Below are 12,353 nucleotides of genomic sequence, written 5' to 3' on the forward strand. Positions count from 1 at the left end.
CTGTGGCGGCGGCTCATTTGGAAGAACTAGACAAATTTACAACTATAAAGAATTATGTACTTGGGGCTTTGGGGGGAAAAAGGTAGAAAAAGGTGGAAAACTGGCAACAGATGTTAGCTTAGGGCAAATCTTCCCTTCCAAAAAAAAAAAAATTATATCTTTTTCATAGCATCTTTGGTAATTATAAAATTAATGAAGTACATTATTAAAAAACTGAAAAAAAGCACTATATCAACAAACTCACAAGTAACCCTCCTGCCTAACTACAGCAGCTAATGTGATCTTGATGTATTTTCATATTATTTTATTTATATCTTAGGTGAAAATAAAAATATAGCCTGACATTCTTTTTTATAATTACTAATTTACTTAAACATGTTACACAATTAAATATCCATTTCAAACTAAAACTGTGAAAAATAAAACTATTGACCTTTCCTACCATCTAACCCCAAATTTGTCCCTCCCAATTTCAAACCTATGTTACTAATTCCCACCCTCTTCCTCCAGTTGTTCAGGCCAAAACACTGGCAGCATCACTGACTTGTTTCTTTAATATATAGGGTTAAAATATACCTAGTTTGCACAGAACAGCTCCAGTTTATAGTTGTTGCCCCAGTATTACATATAGCACACCACATCACTCTTAAACTGGTTCCCACTTGGACAGTAAATTATATCATCACCTTATTCATAATGCCCATGCGACCCACAGGAAAGCCCTTCAAGAACGCCTTCAAGATATAGTCTGAATCCGGCCACTTCTCCTTCTCCCCACTTTTCCACCTGGTCCTGCCACAGGCACCTCACACTGGGAAGAGTCTCCTCACTAATCTCCTTGTTTTCTCTTGTGCTAACCTGCAGTCTATTTGCACACAGCAGTCATAAATGATACTGCTCAATCTTTAAGAGGTTATTACTTTTCTGTTCACACCCTTCTTTGGCCACCAATCAAATAAAAAAGCAAAATCTTTTCCATTTCCTAAGAAGCCTTATGTGCCCTTAACTCTACTATGTCTTTGACCTGATCGTCTCTGCTCTATCACATTGGCATCTTATGGAAACACTACAGGTACATTCCTACCCCAAGAACTCATTCGATGCTTCTGTTCTCTGAAAAATGTCTTCCTTCATTTATGTTCCTAGCCCACCCTCTCACAACTGTTCATTGTATTCAAATGGTACAGCTCTGTGAGGCCTTCAGCATCTCGTTCAGCATCCAACACCCCTTTCCCCCAGAACTTCCTATTCCCCTTCCCTGCTCCATTTTTTGTGCGAGAACTAAGCACCGTATGGCATCAAACATGTTATACTTTGTGATACTATTTATTGTCTTTCTTACTATACTAGAATGTAAACCCTATGAAGCCAATACAACTTGAATGTTTTATTCATTGCTTTTCCCCTGTTCCTATAAATGTACCTAGCATGTAGTGGATATTCAAAAAAATCTGTGTGGAATGAATGAAAAGTAATCCTATATTTTATAATGAACATGCATGGCATCTTATGAACAAGCCACAATTTATTTAGCCATCTGCCCAGATTTGCATGTTTTTCCAGTAAGAATATCATTGTCATGAAAACAATTATATATACATAACTGTATATATATATATATATATATGTATTTGTTTTCATGGAAATGGCATACATATATACATAGAAGCTTTATCTAATAATATTTGTAAGTGCTTTTGTTTTACTTGTATTATGTAATATATATGATTTTATAGTTAGTATTCCAGATGTCCATAAAACTTCAATAAAAAGGAACCGATATTATTAAATAACTGACTGGTTAAAATGGTAGCAAAATACCTTTTCCTGATAATATACCTCAGAGAATTCAGAAGAATGCTTTTCAAATTTATGGGATAGTGGCTGTAATCCTTTCCATTTTTTTCTATATCGTTTTACAAACAACTTTAATCCTAAAAACTCAAGGTTCACGCATGCACGTTGAATCATTGCACCATTCATATGAGAGCCTGGGACTAGAACATATAGAATCTTAACAGGTTTAAGTTATGTGTCTATATGATAGGTAATATATATAAACAAAAGATATACCATTTGTTTTAGTATCCATTAATAAAGTAGGAATAGAACTGCTTTTACTCTGTTTCTCTTGATGTAATAAAACTTAGCTATGAGAATAACATGATATTGAGTCTTGTGAGTACTTTTCAGGAATCATCAAAATTAGGGAGGCCCCTGGAACCATAACACAGTTGACGTCAGAAGTGATGTGTTAACTTTGATGCATTTTATTATAAAAATAGTATAATTATATTCCCAGAATGTGTTAACCTTTTATTTCACTAAACAAAGTTCAGTATTCATTGCAAATGCTTCAGGCATTTAAAAATTTTATTTATAAATCAATGACTTTTGTTTTAACTGAAGGATCAGTCCTATTATGGGATGGTAACAGAATTCCCTTTGGCAACAAGATATTTTTCAATCATCTGCACAAGTGTATTTTGAGAATTTGATACAACTGTAGGGGTCTTTGATTTTTCCTTCCCCATAATTAATAATGTCCACTGTACAGAACCCCTGGCACTTATAAAAGTGTGCATTATCATTATAATATTTGAATGACAAACTAAGTTGAAATATAGAGAAGTATTGTTCTGAACTCATTAAACTTACCAGAGTCATGTCATACGGGAAAAATAATTTTAAAAGATTTAATATTTTCATACACATACTCACAAATAAATAAATTAGCACCAGTTAACTTTTATACTTTTAATTTGCATTTTGTCCTAAAGACTTTCTATATGTTTTTTGAATGTGTGTGACCTTAGTACAATTGTGAAACCCATTTCCACATGCTTAAATGAGAGTATAGGATTAGACCATCTCTAAGGATCCTTTTTGGTCTAAGATTATATGATTCTAATTAACTGCACTGCATATCTTAAGCAGGGAAATTAAATAGGAACTATAACTGAAGTTTCCTTCCCATTGAATTAATACTTAGGGACTTGGGAATGTGGAACCAAGGAGGGCAAAACAGTGTTAAGATAAATCATAATAAATTTGCTAATATTATAGAAAGCTCATTGGCAAGATTTTGTTCTACTGTTCTATTTAGGGTCATTTCCCTCTCACTAACAGTTACGTAAAAATTTATACATTCCCTTGTTCAAACATGATTTAAGTTAAACCATGTCTCTGTTTTCTCTAGATGGAATTTCAGAGCTTAAAAACATTGGAGTTTGTAGGGAATAGAGTACCCATTATCTAGCCTTGATTGATAAAGAATTAAATTTTTAAAAAATCACCAAAATCTGTAAAGATTTGTTTATTTTTGGTAGCTTCCAATTATTTTATCTTTCAAAAGATTTCAATGACATAAATTTTAAAAATCTATGTAACTGACATTAATCAAATTTTATTTTTCTCTAGTTCATTTATTTTCTACCAAGGGTAATATAAAATAATCAGATATTAAACATAATTGCTTTTCATGCTTCTTTTATGAGACATCTCATTATTATTGTTATTCATATTATTATTATTATTATTGAATGCCTGTGTAGCTCTTTCCAAGCTGAAAGAGTAGTAGCAAATAAACCTTTTCAATATCCTTAACTGGAAATGACTTGGTAACTTCTTTGTAGTAGAGACTAATTGCTACTAATTGCCCTTAGTATGCATTTCTCTATTATCTATTTAGTGATAGAACCCTAAGTACACACGACCGTGAGCAGATTACATTTCATAGCCTCTCATCCAATGATTAGTTTCTATCAAGTGTAATATAAATGATATCACGGAAGTAAATTCCAGTTAATCTCCATAAAGACAAAGGATTGGATTAGATTTCTTCTTACACTTTCCCCTGGAATGTAGAAGTGTTGCTAAACTACCTTCAACCATAAGGATGAAACTAAGACAGGATTATGGAAAGCAACAAGATGGAAGCCACATAGGGCCCAGAATAAGTTCATGGAAAAGACCATCTCCACCAGCTCTTTTGATTGTTGGAGAGACACCCAGAACTGTATTAAGTGTCACTTAAAATAATCATTCTTGAATAAGAAATACTGACATTTATATCAAACTATGTTTTTACTCCTACAAGGTATTGAGGGACAAACTTCTTTTATTCTCCAAAAGGAACAGTAAAAAAAAAAAAAAAAAAGCTAGACTATCTAATTTCCAGCCTGAGAGGGCTATTACAGCATTTTCAAAGACTTACATGCTTCCATTTCCTCAACTTGCTGCAAAATTTATAATTTATCTCATGCACTAACATCATCAGAAATAGGAGATACTATCTTTATTATAGTGGAAAAGAAACCAATCTGTTCTCCAGTCTATAAATAAACACTATCTCAGTCTTCCAAGGCTGTCTACTATACAGATATCTTTGAAAAGATAGTTTGGAACAAAAGCGCAGCTAGTGCCTCTACTCACAAGATGCACAAAAATACAAGAAGTAATTGAGAATTATCTCTCAAGAAATATATTTCCAGATTTCCAGCCTGCTCTTTCCTAAAACTGAAAGGCCTGAGAAAGTACTTGTACTCAAGATTCATGCCATTTCTCCTTTCCAGCTCACTTTCTCACAGTCTCCTTTCCCAAACTACCAAATAAAGCATTTTTCTCGCCTATCCAAAATTTACTGTGGTATTAAATTCTCTAAGATACTAAAAAGAGATTCTCATAAGAGAAACATATTTATAAGTTGTTAACAAAATGCTATTGGGTACAATAAATCTTGGGCTCAATTCTCCACTTCCCTTTCATTAACAACCTCTTCTATGTTTGCTTATTAATTTCTATCATGTGTTATTTAATAGTCAAATTTACTCAGAACACACAGCACAGTCCCTCTTCTAAGCATTTATACGTATACATCATTTAATCTTCACAACAGCACCAAGAGATCATTGTTACTATTATTTCCTTCTTAAGATGAGGAAGCTAAGGGACAAAAATTCAGTTTTCTGAATTTTCTCAGGACCTCAGAGTTAGACTGCGGGAAAGCAGTGATTGGAACTAAATTAGTTGGCCTCCTGGAACTTAAACACTTCATTATGCCACCCCTTAGTATATGTAAATAATAATATGCATGCCATATAATCATGTTGTTTAGATTACATTAGGCACAAATGTTGTCATTTAGTGTTTTCATTTTAAAATGGTAGGACTAGAGGATATACACAGGCATACGCTGTGGAATATGTTCCCCATCAATGTTTTCTACTCTAATTCCTCATTTTTTTAAATACAAAATACCTTAGAACTTACATGTGTATCGAAGAGGGAGTCAAGATGGCGGCGTAGGCAGACTCGGAACTCACCTCCTCCCGTGGACACAGCCAATTTACAACTACTCGTGGAAAAATTACCCCTGAGACAGAACTGAAAACTGGATAAGAGGAACTCCTGCAACAACGGACAATCCTAACTGAGGTGGAAGAGGCAGAGACTCCCTTCAGGAGAGGAAAAACGCCACCGTCACAAGCCGCCAGCGTCACGGCCGCCGGGAGCAGCTCACAGGTACGCAGCCTCCCTGGAGGCGCGGGGCCCTGAGCCGGGGAGCGCCCCCGCTGTGGGCATTTAGTGGACCCAGCACAATCGAGACCAGCGGCATAATATCTGACTTTGCCTGCTACTAAAGCATTGGGGAGCACCCCCAGAAAACCCGGTTCACAAAGAAACTAAAACTGGCTCTTAAAGGGCCCGCGCACAAACTCACCCGTTCCAGAAAGCATCCTAAAATCACCAGAAAGAAAGGTACACAGTGCTTTGGTGACAAGAGACTCACCTAATAGGCCCTGAGTGCATCTCGGTGAGGGGTGAGACCTCTCCAGGGACTGGGACATTGGCGGCGGCCATTGTTGTGGCCTGGTGTGAGCATGCTGACACAGATGCCATTGGAGTTCTCCCTGAGACCTGCTAGCCCAGGGTCTGCCCCACCCCCTAGAGCACCGATTTAATCCACCTCAGCCAGGGCAGGCAGCCCACCCTAGAGACTGGCCCCACCCAACAACAAGCCCTCAGGCAACTGGTGGGCCTGCATAGATTGCTGACTGGATTCTCTGCAGCCTGCTGGCGGGGCAGGGTGTGCACAAGGAGCAGGTGGAGAGTGTGGGGTGGTGGTGGAGTGGAGTGTGTGGGGCTCCCGCCGTGGAGAGACTGGGTCCGCTTGGGGAGGTCGGGGCACTCACACGGGGCAGGACTGTGTTGACTGTGTGTGTGGACCTGTGGGCAACAGGGCTTGTCAGCTGCAGAAGACTTGTGCTTCTCAAAGACCCACATAGGAGGTTTGCCCCACCTTCCAAAGCCTGAAACAATTGGGTGCTCCTGTGCCTGAGGCCAGCCCCACCCAGCTGCAATCCTCAGAGAGCTGACAAGAGATCTAATAGGCTAGAGGCTTACAGCAATTGTAAGGCCCTGAGCCTAACAACCTGCCATGCTGGGTGCCTACTCAGTTAAAAGAAATACTGCAACACAAATGTGGTATTAGAACTTACAGCCAACTGTGCTGGGGCTCCCCACACCTGATAAAGAGACTGAAGGGCCCACAACAACTACAAGCAGTTGAGCATTACAACAGCTGGCCAGGAGCATAACTCAGCCTCCCTGGGCACCTATAGGGAGAGCTAACAGGCCACAATAGAGGGACACACGTAGCCCACATAGGGGCCACCCTGGAACATTGAGAACTGAGGGAAGCACACTGGAAACCTCCTAAGGCATCACTTACATAAGGTCACCTATCCAAGAGCAGGAGACGTAGCTGACCTACCTAATATGTAGACACAAGCACAGGGAAAGAGGCAAAATGAGGAGGCAAAAGAATACATTCCAAGTAAGGGAACAGGACAAAAGTCCAGAAAAGGAACTAAGTGAAACAGAAATGAGCAACCTACCCGACAGAGAGTTCAATCTAAGAGTGTTAAGGATGCTCTCTGATCTGGGGAGAAGAATAGATGAACTCAGTGAGACTGTCAACAAAGAAATGGAAGATATAAAAAAGAACCAATCTGAAATGACGAATACAATACTGGAAATGAAAAATTCATTAGAGGGACTCAAAAACAGAGTAGAGGATACAGAATAACGGATCTGTGAGCTGGAAGAAAGACTGGAAGAAATTACCCAAGGTGAACAGGTAAAAGAGAAAAGAATTAAAAAGAGTGAGGACAGTCTAAGGGACCTCTGGGACAACATCAAGCGCACTAACATCCGTGTTATAGGTGTCCCGGAAGGAGAAGAGCGATACAAGGGGGCAGAGAATCTATTTCAAGAAATAATAGATGAAAACTTCCCTAACCTAAGGAAGGAAACAGACATCCAGGTAGAGGAAGCGCAGAGAGCCCCAAACAAGATAAACCCAAAGAGGCCCACACCAAGACACATCATAATCAAAATGTCCAGAATTAAAGATAAAGAGAGAATCCTAAAAGCCGCAAGAGAATGTCAAGTTACATACAAAGGAAACCCCATAAGGCTATCAGCTGACTTCTCAGCAGAAACCTTACAGGCTAGAAGAGAATGGCACGATATATTTAAAGTGCTAAAAGGAAAAAACTTACAGCCAAGAATACTCTACCCAGCAAGGTTATCATTCAAAATGGAAGGAGAGCTCAAAATTTTCCCAAATAAGCAAAAATTAAAGGAGTTTGTCACCAAGAAACCAGTGCTACAAGAAATGTTAAAGGGACTGATTTAAGGGGAAAAGAGAAGACCACAAATAGGAAAAATTATCTATTTCCATGATTAGAACGTAATGGATACAAATGCACAAAAAAGGGGTTAAATATGATATCAAAAACATAAAAGGAGGGAGGAGGGGAGTTAAAGAGTAGAGCTTTCAGACAGAGGTCAAACTGAAGTGACCATCAATTCTATATAGAAGAAGTAAGGAACAGAGAAAGACTACTAAAACACTGAGAAAAAAAAAAAAGTTAAAAAATGGCAGTAAGTACATACTTATCAATAGCTACTTTAAACGTAAATGGACTAAATGCTCCAATTAAAAGGCATAGGGTAGCTGACTGGATTAAAAAACAAGACCCATATATATGCTGCATACAAGAGACACACTTCAGACCTAAAGACATTCACAAACTGAAAGTAAAGGGATGGAAAAAGATACTCCACGCAAATGGCAATGAAAAGAAAGCTGGGGTAGCAGTACTCATATCAGACAAAATAGACTTTAAAACAAAAACTGTAAAAAGAGACAAGGGCATTACATAATGATCAAGGGAACAATCCAACAAGAGGATATAACACTTGTAAATATCTACGCACCCAATGTAGGTGCACCTAAATATATAAAGCAATTATTAACAGACATAAAAACAGAAATAGACAGTAACACAATAATAGTAGGGGACTTTAACACTCCACTTACACCAACGGATAGATCATCCAAACAGAAGATCAATAAGGAAACATTGGCCTTAAACGACACACTAGAACAGATGGACCTAGTAGATATATACAGAGCATTCCATCCAAAAACCGAAGAATACACGTTCTTTTCAAATGCACATGGAACATTCTCCAGGATTGATCACATATTAGGCCACAAAACAAGTCTCCATAAATTTAAGAAGATTGAAATAATACCAAGCATCTTTTCTGACCACAACGGTATGAAACTAGCAATCAACTATAGGAAGAAAATCAGAAAAGCCACAAATACGTGGAGATTAAACAAAATGCTGCTGAACAACGACTGGGTTAACGAAGAAATCAAAGAAGAAATCAAAAAATACCTGGAGACAAATGAAAATGAAAATACGACATGCCAGAATTTATGGGATACAGCAAAAGTGGTTCTAAGAGGGAAGTTTACAGCAATACAGGCCTATCTCAACAAACAAGAAAAATCTCAAATAAACAATCTAACAAAGCACCTAAAGGAACTGTTAAAAGAAGAACAAACAAAGCCCAAAATCAGTAGTAGAAGGGAAATAATAAAAATCAGAGCAGAAATAAATGAAATAGAGACCAAAAAAACAATAGAAAAAATTAATAAAACCAAGAGCTTGTTCTTTGAAAAGATCCACAAAATTGACAAACCTTTAGCTAGACTCACCAAGAAAAAAGAGAGAAGGCACAAATAAGTAAAATCAGAAATGAAAGAGGAGAGGTTACAACAGACACCTCAGAAATACAAAAGATTATAAGAGAATACTATGAAAAGCTATATGCCAACAAATTTGACAATCTGGAAGAAATGGATAAATTCTTAGAATCACACAACCTTCCAAAACTGGATCAAAAAGAAGTAGAGAATTTGAATAGACCAATCACCAGTAAGGAGATCGAAACAGTAATCAAAAACCTTCCCAAAAATAAAAGTCCAGGACCAGACGGCTTCCCTGGTGAATTCTACCAAACATTCAAAGAAGACTTAATACCTATCCTTCTCAAACTCTTCCAAAAAATTGAGGAGGGGGGGAAGCTCCCTAACTCATTCTACGAAGCTGACATTACCCTGATACCAAAACCAGAAAAGGACAACACACACAAAAAAAATTACAGGCCAATATCACTGATGAACATCGATGCAAAAATCCTCAACAAAATACTAGCAAATCGCATGCAACAATACGTTAAAAAGATTATACACCATGATCAAGTGGGATTTATTCCAGGTATGCAGGGATGGTTTAACATTCGCAAATCAATCAACGTAATACACCACATTAATAAAATGAAGAACAAAAATCACATGATCATCTCAATAGATGCAGAGAAAGCATTTGACAAGATACAGCATCCATTTATGATAAAAACTCTGAATAAAATGGGTATAGAAGGAAAGTACCTCAACATAATAAAGACCATATATGAGAAACCCACAGCTAATGTCATCCTCAATGGTGAAAAACTGAAAGCTATCCCTCTAAGAACAGGAACCAGACAAGGATGCCCACTGTCACCACTCCTATTTAACATAGTATTGGAAGTCCTAGCCAGAGCAATCAGGCAAGAGAAAGAAATAAAAGGGATCCAAATTGGAAAGGAAGAAGTGAAACTGTCACTATTTGCAGATGACATGATTTTATATATAGAAAACCCTAAAGAATCCACCAGAAAACTTTTAGAAGTAATAAACGAATATGGTAAAGTTGCAGGATACAAAATCAACATACAAAAATCAGTTGCATTTCTGTACACTAACAACGAAGTAGCAGAAAGAGAAATTAAGAATACCATCCCATTTACAATTGCAACAAAAAGAATAAAATACCTAGGAATAAACTTAACCAAAGAGGTGAAAGATCTGTACACAGAAAACTATAAAACATTTCTGAAAGAAATTGAAGAAGACACAAAGAAATGGAAAGATATTCCGTGCTCTTGGATTGGAAGAATTAACATAGTTAAGATGTCCATACTTCCTAAAGCCATCTATAGATTCAATGCAATCCCTATCAAAGTTCCAACAACATTTTTCACAGAAATAGAACAAAGAATCCTAAAATTTATATGGAACAACAAAAGACCCCGAATAGCTAAAGGAATCCTGAGGAAAAAGAACAAAGCTGGAGGTATCACACTCCCTGATTTCAAAATGTACTACAAAGCTATAGTAACCAAAACAGCATGGTACTGGCACAAAAACAGACACACAGATCAATGGAATAGAATCGAAAGCCCAGAAATAAACCCACACATCTATGGACAGCTAATCCTTGACAAAGGAGCCAAGAACATACAATGGGGAAAAGAATGTCTCTTCAACAAATGGTGTTGGGAAAACTGGATAGCCACATGCAAAAAAATGAAAGTAGACCCTTACCTTACACCATGCACAAAAATTAACTCCAAATGGATTAAAGACTTGAATGTAAGCCCTGAAACTGTGAAACTTCTAGAAGAAAACATAGGCAGTATGCTCTTCCACATCGGTCTTAGCAACACCTTTTCAAACACCACATCTAACCGGCAAGAGAAGCAATAGAAAAAATAAACAAATGGGACTACATCAAACTAAAAATCTTCTGCACAGCAAAGGAAACCATCAACAAAACGAAAAGACAACCTAACAATTGGGAGAAGATATTTGCAAACCATACATCTGATAAGGGCTTAATCTCCAAAATATATAAAGAACTCATGCATCTCAACAACAAAAAAACTACCAACCCAATTAAAAAATGGGCAAAAGACCTGAACAGACATTTCTCCAAAGAAGATATACAGATGGCCAACAGACACATGAAAAGATGTTCAAAATCACTAACTATCAGGGAAATGCAAATCAAAACTACAATGAGATATCACCTCACGCCCGTCAGAATAGCTATAATTAACAAGACAGGAAACAACATGTGTTGGAGAGGATGTGGAGAGAAGGGAACTCTCATACACTGCTGGTGGGAGTGCAAACTGGTGCAGCCACTATGGAGAACAGTATGGAGATTCCTCAAAAAATCAAGGATAGAACTGCCATATGATCCAGCTATTCCACTGTTGGGTATTTATCCAAAGAACTTGAAAACACCAATTTGCAAAGGTACATGCACCCCTGTGTTCATTGCAGCGTTGTTCACAGTAGCCAAGGCTTGGAAGCAACCTGGGTGCCCATCAAGGGACGAATGGATAAAGAAGCTGTGGTATATGTACACAATGGAATACTACTCAGCCATAAGAAATGATGAAATCCAGCCATTTGTGACAACATGGATGGACATTGAGGGTGTGATGCAGAGTGAAGTAGGTCAGAGGGAGAAGGTCAAATACCGTATGATTTCCTTCATTAAGTAGTAGATAATAATAACAATAAACAAACACATGGGGACAGAGGTTGGATTGGTGGTTGCCAGAGGGGAAGGGGGGAGGGAGGAGGGTGAAAGCGATAATTCGGTACATGTGTGTGGTGATGGGTTGTAATTAGTATTTTGGTGGTGAACATGATGTAGTCCATGCAGAAATAGAAGTACAATGATGTACCCCTGAAATTTTGCAATGTTATAAACCAATGTTACTGCAATAAACAAAAAATTTAAAAAAAAACAAAAAAAAAAGAAAAAAAAGAAAGATTATAGATGAATTTAAAAAACAAAAAAACTAAATAACTTACATGTGTATCAATACAAATGTGGCCAATATTTATATAAGAAAAGTTTATGCATTCCTCCAGAGGATAGGAAAAGAGATCACAGAGCACATGAGGTAAGAGAATATCTCCCAGATATAAATGAGATCTTATGGAATTTCTGTCACTCTCAGGTAAGGATGCTTTCCAATGTCTTCCGAAAAAGATTTGCAAATAGTCAAGAACAAATGGTTGTGGTGATATAATAATATTTATTACCATCACCTTGTGCCTATTTCACCACTGTGTATTTGTATATATG

This window comes from Ceratotherium simum, chromosome 12, assembly GCF_057802395.1.
Source record: "Ceratotherium simum simum isolate JZ-2026a chromosome 12, ASM5780239v1, whole genome shotgun sequence".
Taxonomy (NCBI): Eukaryota; Metazoa; Chordata; class Mammalia; order Perissodactyla; family Rhinocerotidae; genus Ceratotherium; species Ceratotherium simum.